Source organism: Engystomops pustulosus, chromosome 5 (genome assembly GCF_040894005.1).
Source record: "Engystomops pustulosus chromosome 5, aEngPut4.maternal, whole genome shotgun sequence".
In the NCBI taxonomy this organism is placed as follows: domain Eukaryota; kingdom Metazoa; phylum Chordata; class Amphibia; order Anura; family Leptodactylidae; genus Engystomops; species Engystomops pustulosus.
In genome coordinates, this window is record NC_092415.1 from 89,727,614 (window position 1) to 89,753,623 (window position 26,010).

The 26,010-nt window shown below is 42.3% G+C and overlaps 1 long non-coding RNA gene across 2 annotated transcripts; it reads left to right on the forward strand.

Annotated features, from left to right (window-relative positions):
* Positions 1-26,010, forward strand: LOC140134083 (uncharacterized). 2 transcript variants are annotated; one of them, XR_011856076.1, is made up of 4 exons: positions 1-60; positions 449-543; positions 21,330-21,427; positions 25,939-26,010. It is a non-coding gene; the product is annotated as an uncharacterized lncRNA (long non-coding RNA). The 2 variants fall into 2 exon arrangements; XR_011856075.1 differs by lacking the exons at positions 21,330-21,427; positions 25,939-26,010 and adding an exon at positions 613-721.

The window sequence follows — 26,010 nt, forward strand, 5'->3', positions numbered from 1 at the left end:
GGGGCTAAAGTACAGTAAATTATGAGCATCCAGAGGTCTGTCTGTAGCTAGAGGTTGTCTGTAAGTCAGGTGACCGTAATTCGGGGACTGTCTGTATTACATTTTTATATATAGTATTATATATAAGCTATATTATATAAATGTATAAGCTTCAGGGTACATGAACTTTAATCTATGCCAACATGCATTTTCTGTAGGGGATGGTGAAAAAAATCTGAAAAAATATAAGTCTTTTTGTTCTAAAAAAAAACCAACTAGTAGCCCTATGCCTTCACAGACTTTTCAGGTTTCCTTTCATATATATCTTACTGAAATTTCCAAACAGTGAGCAACTTTTGAACCTGTAAATCAGTAGATGGAATGCCTTGTAAGTTTCAAAAACAATATTCTAAGGGTCTGTTAAGTGACAAGACTTCATTCCTTCATCACCCTGTGATTCTTCTTTTAGTCAGGTCAGTGGTTATTCACTAACAAAAACAATGGTAAGAAAGAACGGGTGCAGCACTAAGTAGAAACTGACGAATTCGACCACAGGAATTTCAGGTAAGAGTTTGATTTTACTTTATTGTAATAGCATGTTCAAGCATGATAACATTGCTTTGGCTTTTTCAGATGACTCATCAATCAGTTTATTAAAGGTGGCAGATACTCAATTCCAATTCTTGTCTTCAGAAATGATCAAGTGGCAGTAAAAATCTAGAAAGATTGTTTCGGAATTCAGGTGTCCTATTGTCAGGATCTGTGGGTGCTCGGTGGTTGGTAATCATGCAGACTCCTAATGTTGGGTTTTTTTTATGCCTATCTGCCATTCCCTAAAAATCCAGCATAATACACAGTACTGAAATAATGCTCAGCAACAGTCACATCTGTCAAAAAAGTTTACCTGTTTGAAGAAACTTTCACCCCATGCTTCCAGAAACCCCTCCCACAAGTTGGATTGGCTTGAAGGGCACTTTTTACGTACCATGCTGTCAAGCTGCTCCCACAACAGCTCAATGGGGTTGAGATCTAGTGACTGTGATATACACTCAATTACAGATAGAATGCCAGCTCCTTGCTCCATCCCTCAATAGTACATGTATTATTTGGAGGTGTGCTTTGGGTCATTGTCCCGTTGTGGGATTGTCTCCAACCAAGCGCTATCCACAATTTATGGCATTGAAAAATGGAATCATAGCCTTCCTTATTCAAAATCCCTTTAACCTTGTACAAATCACCCATTTTACCAGCACCAAAGCAATTGCAGTGCATCACATGACCTCCACCATGACTGACAGAAGGTGTCTCTTCCAGTATCTCTTCAGTTGTTCTGTGCCTCACTAATGTTCTTCTGTGTGATCCAAACACCTCAAACTTAGATTTGTCTGTGTATAACACTTTTTTTCCAATCTTCCTCTGTCCAATGTCTCTGTTCTTTTGCCCATATTATTTTTTTCCTTTTATTAGCCAGGCTCAGATATAGCTTTTTCTTTGTCACTCTATCCTAAAGGCCAGCATCCTAGAGTCACCTCTTCACTGTAGAGGTTGACACTGGCGTTTGGTGGGTACTATTTAATGAAGCTGCCAATTGAAGATCTGTGAGGCATCGGTTTCTCAAAGTAGAGACTTTCATACTTCTCTTTCTACTCTGGTAAGAACCTGTTTGTGCTCTCCTTTGAAGGGAGTAGTACATGCCATTGCAGGAAACTTTTAGTTTCTTGGAAAATTTGTTGCATGGCCGTCATTTGTAAGAACAAGAATAGAATGTTAAGTTTCACATGAAAGATCTTATTTTCTATCCATTCTGAGAGTTTCATAGAACAAACAAATGTAATGCTCCAGATTCTCATCCAGCTCAAACGAATAGGCATCTATCTGGAACAGGAAGTCCTCCCTCAGCATACTTATGGTATGCCTCCTCTGCCTCTGATGTACAGAGAATCATAATTAACTTCCCACTCTTTGTTAAGTTATAGAGAGGAGTTGCAATAGAGGCAACATGTGGCACAAACCTAGAATACTAGCCGGCAATCTAAAGAAATGCCCTGACTTGTTTGTTTGTTTGCTGTTCTGGCCATGTTCTGTATTGCCTCCACCTTGTTGGTGCTAACTGACTTGCTAATATCAACTTTATGGGCAAAAAATCTGCCTGTGTGAAGGGTTCTTAAGCTGCACTTATGAAAAATTATGAAACAAGGATTTTATATTTAAATGTTATGAGAAGTTAGAAGTTAGAAGACGGGTTATCAAAAAAACAACACCAGGGACTGGAAAGGCATGAAAAACATCACTGGAATTAAATGAAAGACCAGTGTCCAAGATTACTGCTACAGTGACCTAGATGAATTAAAAACATTCTTTAACTCGAGCCGAGCCCTCTCCATAGCCGGTAAGTCTTTGCTGCATATTGCAGCAAAGGCTTACCGGTAACACCGCGGGTGCTTTCACTGCGATCGCCGCCGGCCATCCCCGCTCCCCGATGATGTCACGGGGAGCGGTGATCCGTTGCCATGACAGCATCGGGCCTCACGAAGGCCCGAAGCTGTCTCGTTTTAACCCATTCATTACAATGTGCTATCAGCACATTGTAATGAATGAGGAGTAAAATCCCCATATACTGCCATATTGCAGTATGGCAGTATATGGTAGGATCGATCAGACAACCTAGGGTTAAAGTACCCTAGGGAGTCTGAAAAATAGTTAAAGTAAAAGTAAAAAAAAGTTTAAAAAAAAAAATATATTAAAAAAACCTAAAAATTCAAATCACCCCCCTTTCCCTAGAACTGATATTAATAAACAGTAAAAATCATAAACACATTAGGTATCACCGCATCCGAAAATGTCCGATCTATCAAAATATAATAACGGTTTTTCACTGCGTTTAACCCCGTAACGGAAAATAGCGTCCAAAGTCAAAAATGTAATTTTTTTGCCATTTTGGAAAATATAAAAAAAATAATAAAAAGTGATCAAAAGGTAGCACAGTCCTAACAATGATAGCAATGAAAACGCCATCAAAAGTCGCAAAAAATGACACCACCCACAGCTCCGTACACCAAAGTATGAAAAAGTTATTAGCGCCAGAAAATCAAAAAAAAAATTTTGTACAGGAGGTTTTAATTTTTTTAAATGTATGAAAACATTATAAAAACTGTACAAATGTGGTATCCCTGTGATCGTAGCAACCCAAAGAATAAAGTAGACCTGTCATTTGGGGCACACAGTGAAAGCTGTAAAATCCAAGCCCACAAGAAAACGTCGCAAATGTGTTTTTTCACCATTTTCACTGCATTTGGAATTTTTTTCCCGCTTCCCAGTACGCGCCATGGAATATTAAATACCGTCACTACGAAGTGCAATTTGTTACGCAGAAAATAAGCCATAACACAGCTCTTTATGTGGAAAAATAAAAAAGTTATAGATTTTTGAAGGTAGGGTGTGAAAAATGGAAGTGAAAAAACTAAAAAAGGCCAAGTCGTTAAGGGGTTAAAGAGAACCCGTCATGCAAAATAACCCCCCTAAACTAAATATATTTTCATAAACTGCCATTAGAGAGCATTGCCTCTATCCCTTCATTGTCCCTCTACATGCCTGTAAACCTAAGCAATGAGGTCCTAAAGCTGTATGCAAATGACCTGTGAAATGTCCAATGAAGCATTAGCATATTCAAGCTGTCCACTCTATTCATGAGTGGGAGGCACAGCCACACCCCCAGTGCATGACTGACAGCCTGTATAATGATGTGAGGCTGTATAATGATGTGCTTCCTGGTGCTGGTGGCCACGCCCCCTGCAGCCTGTGTGTGCATGTGTGTGTATATAGGAGAGATACAGCAGCTCCAGGCAGCCATGTTACAGCAGAACATGTCAGATTCATGTGTAGCTGATGTCTGTGTCTCTCACCTGTATATTAGGAGGATGCAGCATGTCAGCAGATGCAGCGCACACACTAGCCATGCTTTACTATACATTACACACAGACATGAGCAGGGGGAGGGGAGGGGTAACAGGGGTGACATCACTGCCTCTGACCATGTGACCAGCCTCATTTACATGATAAAGAATAGATGATTTTATAATGATTAATGTATGAAATAACTAGATAAAGGCTGGGATGGGATCCTTGTGAGCTGCTCCAACAGGTAGTAGTGACAGGACTAGTGACACAGACCTGATGACAGGTGTCCTTTAATAGGTTCACTGATAAGCAAAAGACTCCAGTTGATACCCAAAATATGGTACAATTTAACAATTGTGCCGGCAATATGGATTATAAATGAATGGCCACTGAGGTAGCTAAATGCCCAAAGGCATATTTAATCACCGCAACCTGATCAGAAGCTGGGTGAGGTAGAAACATTAATATACACTAGGAGATTTTTCAGCAACTGCAATTTGAGACTGGTGGTTCCCTCAGAAGAGATCTTGCCTCACTCATCACACTATGTGCATAGGGCCTACAAACAACCTCAAGGAGTCAACAACATGCTGAGTAGGCTCAGTGAGACATGCCCCAGGAAGTAATTATGAAATATTTGGAATAATTCCAAATAATTATTTTCAACTTGTTTTGTGTATTGGTTTTAATATATACAGTAGATGTCTCACCTGCAGGTTTTTGATTTTGGGGTTTATATAAATATATTTGTTACATTTACAATAATAATATGTTTTGTATGTTACTGTACATTAAATTGTGTTACAAAGTCGCATATGGGGGACCCCAAATACCAGAGAAAAAAAATATCAGATTTTTATTTTAAAGTTAGGACATGCTCCTTGTGGACCCACATTTATTAAAGTGCTTGCACATGTATTTATAAAGTGTCTGCATCAGTTGTGTGTCACAGTTGCACTGGTCTGACGAAAAATGAAAAAAAGTGCACCTAAGGGGGCGTTCCAATGTACAGTTGGCTTGTGCGCCACAATTCTGTCCAACGTACACCACAATTCTAAAGAATGAAGAAAGTGCACCAGAAAAAAATGGTGCATTTTGCCTGAGCAAGGAAGGTCTTGTGGCCCTGATGCAGGCCTAAAGTAAAAGAAATGAAAGGATGGATGTGGAAACGGGTTAAGCACAATTTTAGTGAATCTCGTTGATGAGGTACAACTGGTTGATGAAAAGTTGTTGTTTTCCTAATAGTAGAGAATATACCGTACCCCTTACTCCCACCATCATGTTCGCTTCAGTTTCTTGTGAAGCAATCAATGTTATCTAGGGGGGTATGTAAACAGACAGACAATACTGTAATAACTGACTACTTGCTTGTAGCACACATCCCAGTGCAGACCCACCTTTATGGTAGTGAATGTCTCTGGAGATTCTTGTTTTATTTACAGGCAGTCCCCGGGTTACGTACAAGATAGGGTCCGGAGGTTTGTTCTTAAGTTGAATTTGTATGTAAGTCGAAACTGTATATTTTATAATTGTAGATCCAGACAAAAAAAAATTTGGGCCCCAGTGACAATTGGAGTTTAAGCATTTTTGGCTGTAATGGGACCAAGGATTAACAACAAAGCTTCATTACAGACACCTTACAGCTGATCATTGCAATCTGGGACTATAGTAAAGCATCCAGAGAGCTTCACCAGAGGTCAGAGGGGTCTGTCTGTAACTCTGGGTTGTCTGTAAGTCGGGTGTCCTTAAGGCCCCTTCCACACTAGCGAGTGTGATGCGATGAACTCGCATCACACTCGCAACGCAAGCTGCCGGGAACGCACGGCCCGAACGCTGCACCGCGGGAGTGAACTGACATGCTGAGTTCACTCCCGCGGTGCAGCGTTCGGGCCGTGCGTTCCCGGCAGCTTGCGTTGCGAGTGTGATGCGAGTTCATCGCATCACACTCGCTAGTGTGGAAGGGGCCTAAGTAGGGGACCGCCTGTAATTGATGAATGAAAAAAACAAAAAAAAATATTCTGATTGCTTTTTTATTTAGAAATTTTGCGCCATTCATGTTGAGCAATAAATAACATTACATATGTATAGTAGCTTTTAATTTGTTTACAATTTTTATAAAGCTGTAGGTGACTTTTTTGGGGACCTTTGAACAATTTAAGATCTTCGTATTGACTGATCATTCTGTTTTGTACCGCCACATCCCAATAGCCAAATTTTCTTTTATTTTTCTGTTTTTTAACCATTTTTGGGAGATGAGCATCTGTATATCGTATTTTAACCATTGTGGTGTACATTTAATGGTTAGCATTGATTAGCATTTGTTAATTTTTTTATCTATTATTTTTATGTTTTACTTATTTGTTCTATCTTTCCTATGTTTATCTGCATTATTTATGTAATTTTGGGGTGGTTTATAGTTTTTATGTTTTATACACCAGTCAGGAACAAGTTAAAGGGAGCATGACAGCAGAAAATGACCTAATAAACTATTTTTCTTCCATTGCCTAGTCTGGTCAAAATGAAAGGTATACATTCAGTCTGGCATTTTGCACTCCAGTCTTAATATTTCCCTAACCCCCTGCCGGATCTACTTAGAGGCTCTGAGATAATCTTATTTTGTGTGACAATTTTGGCTTAAAAGCTGAAAAAAATTGAAAAGAAATATATTTTTTACTATTTATTTTCTTGCTGTAATATAACAGTACCCTAAAATGGATATTTTAATAGTATGTGGCCTGATATGCTCTGAATTTATATTTGTTACATAACATATGTATTAAATCAATTATAAAGAGTAGTATGTTTCCCTTCCAAACATCAAACAAGCCTATCGGAATACTAAAAAAGCATGAAAAGCATAAAAAATAAAATACACCAAGAAAATATACAGGGGCTTTTCACAAATTATGCTCCAGTTATAAGAAAGGTTAATTTATAATACCTTTCATTTACTCATATTACATATAAATGACTTTATCTTCACTTTTGAAGGCTGAATTTCACTTGTCCAACTCTGCTTCAGAGTTAACATTTGTTTCTTTAACCTTTCACCTCTAGATTGTCAGTTGAATTTTCTTCATTCTACAACACTAAAATGTTCCTCAGTACTAAAGGTGAGGGAGGAAAATGTGCCTAATACACAGTCATTTAACAAACGAAAGTACTTCATCTTTAAATTGCCAGGACATAGATTAATATATGAAAAGAAATTATGGGGTCATAATAGCCCAAAGTTCAGACCAATTAAAATGAATGCCCACAAGCTATATGGGCATATATAAGCTATTCTGGTGTGACAGAGACCTACGGAGTCTTAAAGGGAAAGATGACTGCTGAATGTGGTTCTACAAGCTATTAATTCGTGCACAATACTTAGTTTTTCATGGCTTTTCTAAAACATAATAAATAATCTCCTTTCCTGTCTCCTCTTCTCTACCGTGTGCCATACTGCAGCTTATCCTCTCCTCCATGCTCTGCTCCGCATTGGTTTTATGAGCTAGCATCTGGAGCTGCGCCAAGAAAGGTAGAGGGCCCGAAAGCAGTACAGCACGGCTGAGAAGTACTCCTCTTATACTCTTCTGTGCAGCTCTGCTCTATGTCCTTACCAGATGCACTCACCAAAAAGGCTTCCATAAGTTATGAAAGCACTTATTGGACTCATTGACAGCAGGGTTACTGACTGCAACTCATGGCTTGATTGGCAAGAGGCCTCTCTGTGCTAGTTGTGCATCCTTTTCTAGGTTTTAAGTTGACATGAATGTATGTTGCACTGTCTGTACATGCTCAGTAGTGAATCTCCTCTGCACCAGATCATAGGAATAATGCATTGGGTAGGAATGCCCCCATTTATCTCAGCACTGCTAGCATGAGCAGATAAACAGGACTGTGGAGTCTGAGACCATAATGGTGGATCTGGAGACAGCATCAAGGTTAGCGAAATTGGAATTGGAGTTCCTAGAATAAACAAGGCTTTGCAATCATCATGGATGGCAATTCCAAGGGTAGTGGGATTATTGTACTTATTGCCACAAAACATTCTGATCAATTACTCCATAAACCAATACTAGTATATTGCAAAGCAACTAAACACATTCCAGATCATGTTTCTTTCATGGCTCCATGAGGTCCCATCATCCAGTTTATCAACTTTGAAGTGAGATGTGAAATGGTTGTGTAAGGTCATGAAGGTGGAAAGCTCTGTCATGCTTTCCCCATCTCAGAACATCTATGTTGTAGTTAAAATCAGGGTCCTTACTTCAGGAGATCTGATTATTCATGTCCTTGGCCATTTTGAGGGGAAGAGAGCAGTCCTTCAGTGCTGAACTCTCCGCCCCCTTAACTTTATGCAACCAATTTACATCTCTCTTTAAAGGGGTTTTCCCACGAAGACAAGTTAGGCAGAATGATCATGCGCGGCCATCTGCTTCATTAGTCTGAGGAGCGGCGAGGGGTTGGCTGGACCCCTCATTCTCGCGATCTGCAGGGGTCTCAACACTAACACCCATTGATCAGCAAGGTAGGCTCGAGGATAGGGCCTAACTTGTCTTCGCGGAAAAACCCCTTTACAATTTCTGCATGATGACACCATACTGGACCATAGAAGACAAATGACCTAGAAGGTGTTAATATGCTTTTTGGTAGTAGTTTATTAGATTACAAAGGCTCCCTTTAACTCATTCCTGACTGATAATAATACATAAAATAATAAATCCATAAATCATGCAGAAAAAAATAGGAAACTGAAAATATAAATAAAAGCTGAAAATAAAAGATAGAACAAGTCAAATAAACAATTGCTAATCAGTTATATACTGTATATGTACACCATGATGGTTAAAATAACATATAAAGATACTCATCTCACAAAAAAAAGGTTTCATATGGTTTAATAAACAGAAATTTTTTTGGCAGATGATCTGACCTTTTTTTTTTAATGTAAACTTCATAAATTTGCTGACAAGAAGGGGATACTTATTGGAGGAGCAGGACAAAAACTCTTTCTCTAAATCCTTATGTGAGTGGGTACGCTCAAAAAACTCCTTTATTCGCTGCACAGGTGGAGAATCAAGTGAAAACGGCAGGGAACATTTCCTTGTCCAGGGTAGTGGGAAAAAAATGAAGGACACTCCTATGTTCACACAGAGTATAAATCATCCGAATCCACTAGATGGAAGACACAGGCAGCACCATAGTGTAGATTATTGAAGAGTAATTTTAATATCTTTTTAAAATTATCCTCCCATAAATACTTTGTAAAAAGGCCTATATGGTTAAAATATATGTGGAGCACGTCAAACATCCTAGCTTTATAATTAGAGATGAGCGAACACTAAAATGCTCGGGTACTCGTTATTCGAGACGAACTTTTCCCGATGCTCGAGTGCTCGTCTCGAATAACGAACCCCATTGAAGTCAATGGGAGACTCGAGCATTTTTCAAGGGGACCAAGGCTCTGCACAGGGAAGCTTGGCCAAACACCTGGGAACCTCAGAAAAGGATGGAAACACCACGGAAATGGACAGGAAACAGCAGGGGCAGCATGCATGGATGCCTCTGAGGCTGCATAATCGCACCATTATGCCAAAATTATGGGCAACAGCATGGCCATGACAGAGTGACAGAATGAAGCTAGATAGCATCTAAAACATCCAATAATTGACCCTGACACTATAGGGGACGGCATGCAGAGGCAGCGGCAGCAGGCTAGAGAGTGTCATGGCGACATACCCTAAATGGACTCAGGCTTCAAACCAATGGGTGGCAGAGAGGAACCAAAGGAGGTGAGCAAGAAGCGCTGAAATAATATCGGTACATGATAAAAGTTTGCCAGTATATTTTGTGGATTACACAGCAGGGTGGCGACAAAGTTAACATGGAAGCCATGAAAACAACCCAAAATTCTGCCTGACACAGCTCGTTTGATAAGGGGACCATGTATGGAGGCAGTGAACTAGTAGTAGATTAAAGGTGCTGCAGTTAAAACTATGTTAGTTGGATCTTGGCATGGAGCTGGCGCTCCGCTGCCAGGCGAGCTTTCGCCAATCCAAGCCCCTGTCTCTAGGCTACTCCCCAAACAGCACTTCTAAGAACCTTTTGTATAAGATCAAGTGTAGTAGCGTTCTTATAAGTTTAGGATATGCCGGGTGAGGGGAATGTAAACAGATGCGCAAGAAGCGCTGAAATAATATCCGTAAATGGTAAAAGTTTGCCAGTGTATTTTGTGGATAACACAGCAGGGTGGCGACAAAGTTAACAACTTTGATGTGGAATCCATGAAAACAACCCAAATTTCTGCCTGACACACCTCGTTTGATAAAGGGACGATGTATGGAGGCAGCTATATGGACGACTTTTGGAGGTAGCAATGGAGACAACGTGTGGAGGCTGCTATGGAGACAATTTAATTTGGATAGTGCCTGTATGTGGCAGTCCCAAACATTTTTCAAACCAGAGGAGCAGGTAGGTGGCCCTCCAGTAAAATGGGATAGATTGAGTGCCTGTATGTGGCAGTCCCAAAAATGTTTCAAACCAGAGGAGCAGGTAGGTGGCCCTCCAGTAAAATGGAATAGATTGAGTGCCTGTATGTGGCAGTCCCAAAAATTGTTCAAACCAGAGGAGCAGGTAGGTGGCCCTGCAGTAAAATGGAATAGATTGAGTGCCTGTATGTGGCAGTCCCAAAAATTGTTCAAACCAGAGGAGCAGGTAGGTGGCCCTGCAGTAAAATGGAATAGATTGAGTGCCTGTATGTGGCAGTCCCAAAAATTGTTCAAACCAGAGGAGCAGGTAGGTGGCCCTGCAGTAAAATGGAATAGATTGAGTGCCTGTATGTGGCAGTCCCAAAAATGTTTCAAACCAGAGGAGCAGGTAGGTGGCCCTCCAGTAAAATGGAATAGATTGAGTGCCTGTATGTGGCAGTCCCAAAAATTGTTCAAACCAGAGGAGCAGGTAGGTGGCCCTGCAGTAAAATGGAATAGATTGAGTGCCTGTATGTGGCAGTCCCAAAAATGTTTCAAACCAGAGGAGCAGGTAGGTGGCCCTCCAGTAAAATGGAATAGATTGAGTGCCTGTATGTGGCAGTCCCAAAAATTGTTCAAACCAGAGGAGCAGGTAGGTGGCCCTGCAGTAAAATGGAATAGATTGAGTGCCTGTATGTGGCAGTCCCAAAAATTTTTTAAAACAGAGGACCGGGTAGGTGGCCCTCCAGAAAAATGGAATAGATTGAGTGCCTGTATGTGGCACTCACAAAAATTGTTTCAAACAGAGGACCGGGTAGGTGGCCCTCCAGAAAAATTAAATGCATAAAGTACTATAGGTAGAGCCAGTGGGCCCTGTCAAAAAATAGCCAGTTTCCTCTGCTTTACTGTACAAAGAGCAGGAGAAGGAGGAAAATGAGGAGGAGGAGGAGGAGTGGATAAATTATTCAGGTTGAGCTTCCTTCACCTGCTGGAGATTGGAAATTAGGAGAAATCCATGCTTTATTCATCTTGATAAGCGTCAGCCTGTCAGCGCTGTCAGTCGACAGGCGTGTACGCTTATCGGTGATGATGCCACCAGCTGCACTGAAAACCCGCTCGGACAAGACGCTAGCGGCAGGGCAGGCAAGAACCTCCAAGGCGTAGAGCGCCAGTTCGTGCCACATGTCCAGCTTTGAAACCCAGTAGTTGTAGGGAGCTGTGTGATCATTTAGGACGATGGTATGGTCAGCTACGTACTCCCTCACCATCTTTCTGTAAAGATCAGCCCTACTCTGCCGAGACTGGGGACAGGTGACAGTGTCTTGCTGGGGTGACATAAAGCTGGCAAAAGCCTTGTAAAGCGTACCCTTGCCAGTGCTGGACAAGCTGCCTGCTCGCCTACTCTCCCTCGCTACTTGTCCCGCAGAACTACGCACTCTGCCGCTAGCGCTGTCAGAAGGGAAATACTGTTTCAGCTTGTGCACCAGGGCCTGCTGGTATTCATGCATTCTCACACTCCTTTCCTCTCCAGGGATGAGAGTGGGAAGATTTTGCTTGTACCGTGGGTCCAGGAGAGTGAACACCCAGTAATCGGTGCTGGAATAAATTCTTTGAACGCGAGGGTCACGGGATAGGCAGCCTAGCATGAAATCTGCCATATGCGCCAGAGTACCAACGCGTAAGAATTCACTCCCCTCACTGGCCTGACTGTCCATTTCCTCCTCCTCCAACTCCTCCAACTCCTCTTCTTCTGCCCATACACGCTGAACAGTGAAGGACTCAACAATGGTCCCCTCTTGTGTCTCGCCAACATTCTCCTCCTCTTCCTCCTCATCCTCCTCCACCTCCACCTCCTCCGATATGCGCTGAGAAACAGACCTCAGGGTGCTTTGGCTATCAACAAGGGAATATTCTTCCCCCGTCTCTTGTGACGAGCGCAAAGCTTCCGACTTCATGCTGACCAGAGAGTTTTTCAACAGGCCAAGCAGCGGGATGGTGAGGCTGATGATGGCGGCATCGCCACTGACCATCTGTGTTGACTCCTCAAAGTTACTCAGCACCTGACAGATATCAGACATCCACGTCCACTCCTCATTGTAGACTTGAGGAAGCTGACTGACCTGACTACCAGTTCTGGTGGAAGTTGACATCTGGCAGTCTACAATCGCTCTGCGCTGCTGGTAAACTCTGGATAACATGGTCAGTGTTGAATTCCACCTCGTGGGCACGTCGCACAACAGTCGGTGAGCGGGCAGTTGGAGGCGGCGCTGCGCTGCCCTGAGAGTGGCAGCATCTGGGCTGGACTTCCTGAAATGCGCACAGATGCGGCGCACCTTCGTGAGCAAATCAGACAGATTGGGGTATGTCTTGAGGAAACGCTGCACTATCAGATTTAACACATGGGCCAGGCATGGCACATGTGTCAGTCTGCCGAGTTGCAGAGCCGCCACCAGGTTACGGCCGTTGTCACACACAACCATTCCCGGCTTGAGGTTCAGCGGTGCCAGCCACAGATCAGTCTGCGCCGTGATGCCCTGTAATAGCTCTTGGGCGGTGTGCCTTTTGTCGCCTAGGCTCAGCAGTTTGAGCACCGCCTGCTGTCGCTTAGCGACGGCACTGCTGCTGTGCCTAGAGCTACCGACTGATGGCGCCGTGCCCACGGATGGTAGTTCGGAGGAGGAGGTGGAGGAGGGGTGGGAGGAGGAGGAGGCATAGTAGGCCTGAAACACCTGGACCGAGGTAGGCCCCGCAATCCTCGGCGTCGGCAGTATATGAGCAGCCCCAGGGTCAGACTCGGTCCCAGCCTCCACCAAGTTAACCCAATGTGCCGTCAGCGATATATAGTGGCCCTGCCCGGCAGCACTCGTCCACGTGTCCGTGGTCAGGTGGACCTTGTCAGAAACGGCGTTGGTCAGGGCACGGATGATGTTGTCTGACACGTGCTGGTGCAGGGCTGGGACGGCACATCGGGAAAAGTAGTGGCGGCTGGGGACCGAATACCGAGGGGCGGCCGCCGCCATGAGGTTGCGAAAGGCCTCGGTCTCTACTAGCCTATAGGGCAGCATCTCCAGGCTAAGCAATCTGGAGATGTGCACATTAAGGGCTTGGGCGTGCGGGTGGGTTGCACTATATTTGCGTTTCCGCTCCAGCGTCTGGGGTATGGAGAGCTGAACGCTGGTGGATGCTGTGGAGGATCGTGGAGGCGACGATGGGGTTTTTGTGGCAGGGTCCTGGGCAGGGGGCTGACTAGCAGCTGACACAGGGGAAGGAGCAGTGGTGTGCACGGCCGGAGGTGAACGGGCTTGTTGCCACTGAGTGGGGTGCTTAGCATTCATATGCCTGCGCATACTGGTGGTAGTTAAGCTAGTAGTGGTGGAACCCCTGCTGAGCCTGGTTTGGCAAATGTTGCACACCACAGTCCGTCGGTCATCCGGTGTTTCCTTAAAGAACCTCCACACTTCTGAAGATCTAGCCCTCGCCGCAAGAGCCCTCACCACGGGAGCTTCACTAGTTGACAGTGGCGCTGATGCACCAGCTCTTGCCCTGCCTCTCCGTCTGGCCCCACCACTGCCTCTTCCAACCTGTTCAGGTCGAGGACTCTCCTCCGTCTCAGAAGCACTGTGTTCACCCGGCCTCTCAACCCAGCTTGGGTCTGTCACCTCATCATCCTCCGATCCCTCAGTCTGCTCCCCCCTCGGATTTCCTGCCCTGACAACAACTTCCCCACTGTCTGACAACCGTGTCTCCTCATCGTCGGACACCTCTTTACACACTTCCACTACGTCAAGAAGGTCATCATCACCCACAGACTGTGACTGGTGGAAAACCTGGGCATCGGAAAATTGCTCAGCAGCAACCGGACAAGTGGTTTGTGACTGTGGGAAGGGTCCAGAAAACAGTTCCTCAGAGTATGCCGGTTCAAATGCCAAATTTTCCTGGGAGGGGGCAGACTGGGGGGGAGGAGGCTGAGGTGCAGGAGCTGGAGGAGTGGCGATTTCGGTGACATGGGTGGACTGCGTGGAAGACTGACTGGTGGTGGACAAATTGCTCGAAGCATTGTCAGCAATCCACGACATCACCTGTTCGCACTGTTCTGGCCTCAACAGTGCTCTACCACGAGTCCCAGTAACTTCAGACATGAACCTAGGGAGTGTAGCTCTGCGGCGTTCCCCTGCTCCCTCATCAGCAGGTGGTGTCTCACCCGCCCAGGACCACGGCCTCTGACCCCTGCAGTAGTTGGACGCCCACGTCCCCGCCCTCGTCCTTTACCCCTAGCCCTCGGGTTAAACATTTTTAAAATGAGAGTTATAACTTTATTTTTTTTTTTACTTTTTTTTGTTTTTTTTTGTGTTTTTTTTTTTTTTTTGTGTTTTTTGTTTTTTTTTGAGTTTTTAAAACCAAACAATGCTATCCTATTGCTATGGCTATTTTCTAGCCAAGTATCAAAGGAAGCACAGTACTATGCCAGATGAGATGACACTGAGTTATTGCCTAATAGAAATCCAACCCCTACTGAATTTTGCCACTTCGGCCTTTGCTATGGATATGTGCGCCACTAAGCGCAGAACACAGCGGTCGCAAGTCCCACTACAAATTGCTCAGAATTGGCAAGTACATGCACTGCAGAAACTACAGCCACCAGCAGATCAACCAGAAATCAAATATATAGAACGCTACTGTAGGCTTCAAGATCAAGAAGCTGTTTGTATTCTCCTATGGCTATTTTCTAGCCAAGTATCAAAGGAAGCACAGTACTATGCCGGATGAGATGACACTGAGTTATTGCCTAATAGAAATCCAACCCCTACTGAATTTTGCCACTTCGGCCTTTGCTATGGATATGTGCGCCACTAAGCGCAGAACACAGCGGTCGCAAGTCCCACTACAAATTGCTCAGAATTGGCAAGTACATGCACTGCAGAAACTACAGCCACCAGCAGATCAACCAGAAATCAAATATATAGAACGCTACTGTAGGCTTCAAGAAGCTGTTTGTATTCTCCTATGGCTATTTTCTAGCCAAGTATCAAAGGAAGCACAGTACTATGCCAGATGAGATGACACTGAGTTATTGCCTAATAGAAATCCAACCCCTACTGAATTTTGCCACTTCGGCCTTTGCTATGGATATGTGCGCCACTAAGCGCAGAACACAGCGGTCGCAAGTCTCACTACAAATTGCTCAGAATTGGCAAGTACATGCACTGCAGAAACTACAGCCACCAGCAGATCAACCAGAAATCAAATATATAGAACGCTACTGTAGGCTTCAAGAAGCTGTTTGTATTCTCCTATGGCTATTTTCTAGCCAAGTATCAAAGGAAGCACAGTACTATGCCAGATGAGATGACACTGAGTTATTGCCTAATAGAAATCCAACCCCTACTTAATTTTGCCACTTTAGCCTTTGCTATGGATATGTGCGCCACTAAGCGCAGAACACAGCGGTCGCAAGTCTCACTACAAATTGCTCAGAATTGGCAAGTACATGCACTGCAGAAACTACAGCCACCAGCAGATCAACCAGAAATCAAATATATAGAACGCTACTGTAGGCTTCAAGAAGCTGTTTGTATTCTCCTATGGCTATTTTCTAGCCAAGTATCAAAGGAAGCACAGTACTATGCCAGATGAGATGACACTGAGTTATTGCCTAATAGAAATCCAACCCCTACTGAATTTTGCCACTTCAGCCTTTGCTATGGATATGTGCGCCACTAAGCGCAGAACACAGCGGTCGCAAGTCCCACTACAAATTGCTCAGAATTGGCAAGTACATGCACTGCAGAAACTACAGCCACCAGCAGATCAACCAGAAATCAAATATATAGAACGCTACTGTAGGCTTCAAGAAGCTGTTTGTATTCTCCTATGGCTATTTTCTAGCCAAGTATCAAAGGAAGCACAGTACTATGCCAGATGAGATGACACTGAGTTATTGCCTAATAGAAATCCAACCCCTACTGAATTTTGCCACTTCGGCCTTTGCTATGGATATGTGCGCCACTAAGCGCAGAACACAGCGGTCGCAAGTCTCACTACAAATTGCTCAGAATTGGCAAGTACATGCACTGCAGAAACTACAGCCACCAGCAGATCAACCAGAAATCAAATATATAGAACGCTACTGTAGGCTTCAAGAAGCTGTTTGTATTCTCCTATGGCTATTTTCTAGCCAAGTATCAAAGGAAGCACAGTACTATGCCAGATGAGATGACACTGAGTTATTGCCTAATAGAAATCCAACCCCTACTTAATTTTGCCACTTCAGCCTTTGCTATGGATATGTGCGCCACTAAGCGCAGAACACAGCGGTCGCAAGTCTCACTACAAATTGCTCAGAATTGGCAAGTACATGCACTGCAGAAACTACAGCCACCAGCAGATCAACCAGAAATCAAATATATAGAACGCTACTGTAGGCTTCAAGAAGCTGTTTGTATTCTCCTATGGCTATTTTCTAGCCAAGTATCAAAGGAAGCACAGTACTATGCCAGATGAGATGACACTGAGTTATTGCCTAATAGAAATCCAACCCCTACTGAATTTTGCCACTTCAGCCTTTGCTATGGATATGTGCGCCACTAAGCGCAGAACACAGCGGTCGCAAGTCTCACTACAAATTGCTCAGAATTGGCAAGTACATGCACTGCAGAAACTACAGCCACCAGCAGATCAACCAGAAATCAAATATATAGAACGCTACTGTAGGCTTCAAGAAGCTGTTTGTATTCTCCTATGGCTATTTTCTAGCCAAGTATCAAAGGAAGCACAGTACTATGCCAGATGAGATGACACTGAGTTATTGCCTAATAGAAATCCAACCCCTACTGAATTTTCCCACTTCGGTCTTTGCTATGGATATGTGTGCCACTAAGAGCTAAACACAACGGTAGCAAGTCCCCCTGCTAATTCCTCACAAAATGGTAAAAGATGCAAATTAAAATAAAAAAAGTAGAACGTTATTGTAGCCCTAAGAAGGGCTGTTGGGTTCTTTGAGAATCACTCCTGCCTAACAGTAAGCTAATAGAACACCCTAACGCTTTCCCTGAGCAGCAGCAGCTCTCTCCCTAGCGGCATCCAGAGACAGAATGATCCGAGCAGCGCGGCCAGCGGCTAGTCTATCCCAGGGTCACCTGATCTGGCCAGCCAACCACTGCTATCGACGTGTAAGGGTACCACGTCATGCTGGGTGGAGTGCAGAGTCTCCTGGCTTGTGATTGGCTCTGTTTCTGGCCGCCAAAAAGCAAAACGGCGGGAGCTGCCATTTTCTCGAGCGGGCGAAGTATTCGTCCGAGTAACGAGCAGTTTCGAGTACCCTAATGCTCGACCGAGCATCAAGCTCGGACGAGCATGTTCGCTCATCTCTATTTATAATGTATGCAAATGAGCCTGAGGCACTCTACTGAGCACCTCATGGCTCTGCTGATAAGTAATTTATGCACGTAACCCCCCCAACTCCCCCAGAGAACCCATTTTTTTTATAACTTTTTTCTTACAGCTTTAACTTCTTTATTCCCCAATCAAAAAGCCAGGCCTGTTTTAAACAGAATAACATTGTTTTAACTAGTACTATTTTCACTTTTTATTCCATGGCAATTATGGCAAAGTGCAACCCAGTAGCCATCTCACATTGCTCCGCAATAGCCAATACAAATTGCAGCCCACTATCGAACTCACAGTGCAGCCCCATATCTAACAGTTAGATACTGGGCTTCCCTGTAAGGTAGATTGTAACTCAAAGTACTGCCCAGTAACCATCTGTCTTACCATCTTCCGACCTATGGTTTGCCATGCCAGCTCCTACAGGCATAGCTCTGACGTTATTGCATACAGTAAGTTAGCTTTGCATTGTAACCAGCAAAGTGAAGTGCACTGTGTACTGCTCTGATGAGGCACTAGTCACTGGGACTGTGACTAAGAGCAGCGACAAGGAGGCAGGCTGGTCAACATATGGCTGCCGGCTAGATTTGGAATGACCTTGCTCTAAGCAATTTGTGTGGTTTTTTTTCTTAATTAGTTGGTTTTCTTACCCACTATTTTAATAAATATAGGGGAAATTATGATTTCTTTTAGTGTTTTTTTTTATAATTAATGATATTTATTATTATTCTGACAAAAGTTTGAAATGTTGTATTGTATTTGTTATCAAAAATAATAATTTAACCTTATTTTTTATCAGACACTGAGCTCTAGGTTTCAACACTCAGCGTCTGATATAACGGACGCAGCAGAGCTTATGCTGGCTCAGCTCAAGATGGTAGCTGAGTCGGCATTGTGTAAAACGGGGTGTCAGCTGTAACTAATAGTTAAGAGTGAGCTCCAATTGCGGGTGTGTAATCCGTTAAATGCTGTGATCAGTGCAACCTGGCATTTGACTTTCCTGCTGGGGGTCTTTTGCCCACGCTGTCTTCAGGGAGCGCAGATCACTGTAATGGCAGCCCTGAGGTCCCATAAGGACCCAGTGCTGTCTGCAGACAGTGCCTGTAAGATCCCTGCATGTGCATAAGCTGACTGAGTAAATACCCTGCAATACATTAGTATTGCAGGGTATTATAATGAACAAGCTATCAGATAATTGCTTGTTCATGTCCCATGGTGGAGCTAATAAAAAAAAAGTTAAATAGATTAATAAATAAATTAATAGATACATTAATAAATGAATTAAAATGCCCCAAATCCCCATTAACATATAAAATGACATATAATGTGAAAATGGTCAAAATGATAACACAATCACCACACATATATGCGTCTGTAATGACCCATAGAATGAAAAAAAAAATTATTATTAAACTCACATGATGAACACCGTAAAAAAAAAAAATGTTAAAAACATGCCAAAATTTATGATTTTTACCTAATTCGTAAAAAAAATTGCAATAAAAAGTGATCAAAAAACATGTCTTTTCCAGAATGATACTGGTGCAAAGAACTACATGTCCAGCAAAAAAACAAGCCATCCATCAGCTCCGAAGACAAAAAATAAAAATGTTATGTCACTTAGAAGACAGCGATGCATAAAAAAGATTTTTCCCCATATTAGGTTTTATTTTGAGAAATTTAGTAAAATATAAGAAAAAAATATCAAAGTATGGTATCCATGTTATTGTACTGACCCGTGGAATAAAGATTATTTTTCTGGTATAAACATCTTAAGTAACAAATCAATTGCATAATTGATGCTTTTCTCCTCCTCTGCATCCAAAAAAGTTAATGGGGACATTTACTTACCAGTCCCTGGCGCGTTCCCCTATCCGGAATGTCTGACTGGAATGCATTGGGCCACGATTTACTTAGATTGTGCGCTCAATTTCCTGCTTGTGTCGCTTCCCCGATCAGGTCCGCCGGATTTCATCATCTTCTTCCCGAGTGCATGTCTTGCAACACAATTTTAAAGTTAAATCCCGCCCTCAGTCCGAATCTGTCGGATCCTCCAACAGCCCGTCCCCCGATTTCTGTTGCATGAAAGCCAGCACGATTGCGCCAAAATCCAATCGCATGTGGCAAAATCCCCTTCTAAATACCTGTCCCAGCCATGCAAAACCCAAAAAAGCAGGAATATCTGACAAAAGTGCGGTCCACGGACCCTTGTTTCCAACAATAAGGGATACCAACCCCAAAATTGTATTACTGAAAACTATGAAAAAATATGCAGCCTGGCTTGGCTTGATGGGTTTCCATAGTTGGCAGATCGATGCCACCACAGAATTAGGTTGAGGGAGGCCATCCGGGCAACGGGGGAAACCCTCTTCTCCCTAACTGCTTAGCTCCAACAATCACCGTTGATCTCAGTAGTTGATTAGTTAAACTGCCCTGAACTTAGCTTTCTCAGTTCAGGGCAGATTAAGAAGGGATCCGGCTGTGTATAACAACGGACCTCCCAGTTCAGATTGCGCTAATATCTTCACAGTACCAGTGCTATCTACAGGACAAATATGCCCATACTAATGCGGAAGTTCACACTAATCAGGGCAAGCATACTCATATATTAAAGGGCACCTGTCAACAGGAATGGCATTTTTAGCTGATAACAGGTTTCAATAGCCTATGCTATGCTGATTTTAAAAATGCCTTTGTCAGCATCCTGAAGTAGTTTCAGTAGTTTATAATAATTTATTGTGCATTACCTGGCTCCATCATAGCATTGTCCTGGAGGAAGGGGCAGCTGCCTGTGGTCTGTCAAAATTCCTCCATACTGATCCAATTCCCTCACCCCTCCGCACTTCCTGTCATGTGCATTGAGCAGGCAGAATAGGGAGGGGGATAGTGTAGGCTGCAGCTGCTCCACCCAACCCTCCCCCCAGGACTCACCACAAGCTCTTGTCACGGAGCCAGGTAATGTGAAATAAACTATTATACACTACTGAAATCATTCAGAATGCTGACAAAGGCATTTTTAAATCTGCATTGCATAACTTATTAGAACATGTCACAAGCTAAAAATAACATTCCTGGTGACAGGTTCATTTTAAGCAGTTTGTTGTAGATGTTGGGAACTGTTGGGACTTGTTGGATTATAACATACTTATTCGATAACAGCACTTTATTACCTTTCCCACTTTCCCTAAACACAAAATCATGTACATTCAGTTAAACGTGAATGATAATAATGGAGTCTGGAAAAATGTGCCAAACTTTATACGGTGTGAATGACAAACTTATATTGGTTAAATGTTGAGTGGTTATTAAATTATTTATTAATTCCAACTTTTTGTTAATGAGACTTAAATGGGCTTTGCTCATGAAGAAGTGGTTTTGCTTAGATGAATCATTATGGAAAATGCAAACTGTTAACCAAGTTCAGTGATGGCAGACCTTTTAGAGACTGAGTGCCGAAATTCCAACTAAGAACCATTTATTTATGTATCACAAAATGCCAAACTGGCAATTTAAGCAGTTGGTTATTGCTTCCTGCTCTGTTACAGTTTTCAATCATATTGGTGTCCTAAAGTTGAAAGTGGAGAAATTCAGTTTATTACTGTGTCTTCCCCCCAGGGTTCCCTGAACAGGAAGAATTGTGGGGACTGGAGCAGGAGCTCCAATGAAAATTAACTCTGTCCACATCTTCTCACTTCTCCTGTAGTCAAAGACTGGTAAGAATGTGTTGCTGTAAAATAGACATCCTGACTGTCTCAGACTTCAGGAAAAACTAGTATTCTCGAAAGCTCACCATCAAATATACTCAGTTAGCCTCAAAAAGGTATCGCCTGATTTCTTCACTCTTCTTCAGACTTCAGGACCTTTTGTCTTAAGTCCTCTCTGGCAAAATGTGTACTGGAGTGTGACTGCAAGGTTACCCACAGAGAGGGCTCGAAGTGCCACCTCTGGCACCTATGCCACAGGTTCACCACCACTGATCTAGAATATATTTTATAGATAACTGTTAAAAAACAAACAAATATTTTGTGTAAATATAAATACAAGATTTAGTCTAATTGTAAAATACAAAAGTTAAATATAACATGGGATCATACAGGTTTTTGTTTTTAAAGTGGCCAACACCCACCCGTGCTGTTTTATTGGATTGCTTGAGAAGGTTGTTAGTCATTTCCTTATGTGACCCATGGGTATGGTATGTTTGTTTTGTGTAAGATACTTCGTATAAGAAAACCATAAAATATAAAGAACAACACAATTGTAAACTTACACAGACATTTATAAAATAAATAAATAAAATTATAAAATGCATTCTGGGAAAAGTAAAGCTTTTACTAGTCCAGCTAAAACATTAAACAGCAAAACCAATTTTTTAGGTGTACGATGGCAATGCCTATAAACATGGCCTCCATGTCCTGATTTATAGGCTCCATTGGATGGAATAATGTAAAGGACATACATTTAGTTTTAAGGCTGTCCTAGGCACTTACAATGCCTACGCCCCTATTGGTGCCATCAAGTTAATGCCTCTAACAATACACTTTAAAAAGAGGTTAGCTAAATGCTTGATAGTATTTTTACAAGAAGTCTTAATATATTTATTTGGTTGCAGAATAAAGCGTACTGCATAGATATGGTAACAGAATTAAGCTTACTATATAGATGCCGTAGCTGTACTGTCAGCCGCAAGACTTGTTACTTCCTGTGATTTTTTTTATGAGCAAAATATCCCACAGAAAGCCCCCACCCCTTCCCCTCAATGGGCCCTAGGCACAGTGTCAAATAGAATGACAATGAAAAAAAGTAAGAAATGGAAGGTTTAGCTTTTTCTGTTACACTCATATTTAACTCACATGCTGTCCATTTCCTTCTGATCCTCCTTGAGATGGTTCTACTCCTTCATTGAAGTCAACCTATGTTTAATTAAACTAATTGGACTTGACTAGGAAAGGCACACACCTTCCTATATAAGAACTCACAGCTCACAGTGCATTTAAGAGCACATGAGATTCATGAGGTTTACGGAAATGTCCAAAAGCTCAGAGACAGAATTGTGGCAAGGAACAGTTCTGACCAAGGTTACAAAAGAAGCTTGACTTCAGTGTTAAACTCTTTGCCTTCATGACTTTATACAACCAAATCACATCTCACTTCAAAGTTAACTTTCTAGACAATGCCACCGCACCAGGCCATGGAATAGACATGATCTAGAAGGTGTTCAGCTGCTTGATGGCATACTGGTAGTAATTCCTACTGACAGATTACCTTTAAGAATTACAGGGGTTGGCCACTTTACCTCCTGTTTTTCATAATGTGTGTAAGGTGGGAGCTGGATATTAGTTAATTTACCAATTTATATCTATTCATAGTTCTGCTGGGTATGTGAAGTGAAGCCTCCTGTATTCTACCTCATCAGCCTGACATTCCTGTCCATAAAATGGCTGCAGATGGAGGGTCATGTGATCTCTAACTGTTCATGAACAATAGCCCTGCCAGGATCTTATGATAGTATTTGTGAATATAAGATCAAGGTCCTGGAAAAGCAATTGTTCATCATTGAACCCTATTGAAGTCAGATAGAACCCAAATTTTAACACCCATTAAGGGTTAGAGGGTCAAAAAATGGTGGGAAAAACAGGGCAATGGATTTGGGAAAGTACCTGAAATAATAAATAAATGGATCACTCATAAACAACAGCTAGGGGATGGTGCAGCAGTTGATTATGCTGCCTTCAGGCACAAGCCAGAATACATCATCCTCTCCTGCAGAGAAAAACTCTCCTGCTGCGAGAAGCATTGAACCAAGTGCTGAAGGAGCCATAGAAGCGACAGAGCTTCATTATAATATTGTTATATCTGTTTTATAATAAAAACCAATCAGCACAGGGATTAACCAAGATATGATCCTGCATCAGTGTAGCTACAGCATTCTCAAGCTATGTTTGCTTCATAATGCATCAAATCAAATGGTAGGTTTCCTTTAAAGATGCTATGGGTGTTCAGACACAGTTATTCTCTCTAAGTTAAAAAGAAGCAATGGGAAAACCTCAAGCCCTTCCTCTCTCTTGAAAATTCTGGTAATGCGGATTGTCAAAATTTCAAGTTTAAGTTCTGGGAATAAAGAAAGTCAAAATTTCAAGTTGAAGTTCCAGAAATACTGAATTAAAAAATTTCACATTTCAACTGCAAGGCATACAGGGCACATGTCCAATTTACCCACCCATAGATTGAATGGGAGGACCCAGCCTTCAGTATCAGGGGTGGATGCCGAATGACACATTTGTTGGGTATGCGCTTTCTCTATTACTTAAAGGGAACCTACCTATAAAGGTAGATCGGGTGATAGGTGGATGTAAGGGACGTGAGGATAGCTCTTTTTAGAGCTAATCCTCACGTCCCCGCTAACTTTTGGCAAACTTTTGGCAAACTTTATTGAACTAATATGTAGATTTAGTTATGCCGCTACTGGGGCGTGGAGTAGCCGGGCACGGGGCTACTCCACGCCCCAGTAGCCACATTACTCCTCCTACCCTGTTGTGTGCGGCGCGCAGCTACGTGGACATCGTCCGTCATGATGGCGTTCTGCGCATGCGCAGAATGCTGGCGCGCATCTGAGCAGCCCCAGGTCCGAAGCCGGAGCTACTGCGCATGCGCATACGAGGAGCTGGGCGCCGCACACAACAGGGTAGGAGGAGTAATGTGGCTACTGGGGTGCAGTAGCCGCATAACTAAATTTACATATTAGTTCATATAGGTTTGCCAAAAGTTAGCGGGGACGTGAGGATTAGCTCTAAAAAGAGCTATCCTCACGTCCCTTACATCCACCTACCACCCGATCTACCTTTATAGGTAAAATCGTGGTGGTAGATTCCCTTTAACACTGTACTGTAGGATTAATCTTGATTTGCATTGAATAATATAGAAAGTGAATTCCTTGCTTTAGCTTGGTTCACTATTTTACTTTGAAAATAAATTGTGTGATATGTAAGCCTCAGTGATATTGTATAAACTTTCTATAAAATATTTACAGTTATTGTATCATTTGGAGTGTCCATATTGTGTGGTTAATCATCTTGATTTTATTTTAAAGAATTGTCATTTTAATATATTTTTTCAATAAAAAGATGTATTTTACTCGATTGGGTGCATAGATTGATCTTCATCAGTTGTGGTTCTGTATTAGTTTGGCATTAATTCGGAGTAAATACCCTGTAATATTTCTGATAGGACACCAAGTGTATGCGCCACTTCACCACTTCTAATGAGGGCTCACAAAGAAAGCTGTAAATGTGTTAATGTTAGTTTTTATTGTTGTTTTAAAGTACATTTCCTTTTTTAATATTTTGCGTCATAAAAATAATGTACAGAATTTAATATTTTCCCACTTTAAAACATCTGTATCATTTGAAAATCTTTAAACGGGCATTCCGGGAATATGAACGTCTGATACAAAAACCCATGATGATATAAATAAAAGAATGTAACAAAACTTAATGTCATTAGTCACAAAATGGAGCTTAAATAGTTTGATTTTATGATTCACAACATTTTATGGCCTTTCTAAAGTTATCACCAAGATGGCTGACACTGGAAACTACAAGTTCCATGATCCTTTAGTTCTCAGTAACTCCTCCTCCCTCTTATGCTCTGCTCCCAGTGATGATCTAACAGGTTTTCTTGCTCTGTTACCATGGTAATTATGTGTAACTGCCATCACCACAACACTGGCCATACTGGATGCACTGCAACCAACCGACTACAGCCAAACGTAGTGTGTGATCACATGACCTGCCCAGGCAGGTGCAGGACATGTGATGTGGACATGTGACCAGCGGCCATCTTCTGTCCTGTGTCTGCTCTGCAACGGACCGCGCAGAGAAAATTAATGGACTGATTAAAGGGCCAGTAGCATTTTAATTCTTTATTACAGTCTATGATATCAGCATTTTTCTGCTAACGGGATCAAAATTTTAAACAACAACTAATTACATATAAGCTTATATTTTAAGGACCCATTTGTATATGAATTATGCTGATTCCTGGAATACCCCTTTAATTAAATGTTAAGCAGAAAAACAATTTTGGCACATCACATCATTAAATAACAGTGAAGCTAAGTCATCATATGGAAAAAAACGTACAATGGTATTTTTACTTACATGTAGTATCTAATGGGTTAATTTAACATGTACAGAGGCCTCATTTAGTCTTATTGTTGTTATGACAGATGGAGCTGGAGGATTAACCTGGATAGCTAGTGAGCCATGCACTAGGAGCTAGATTTTTTTTCAAATACGAG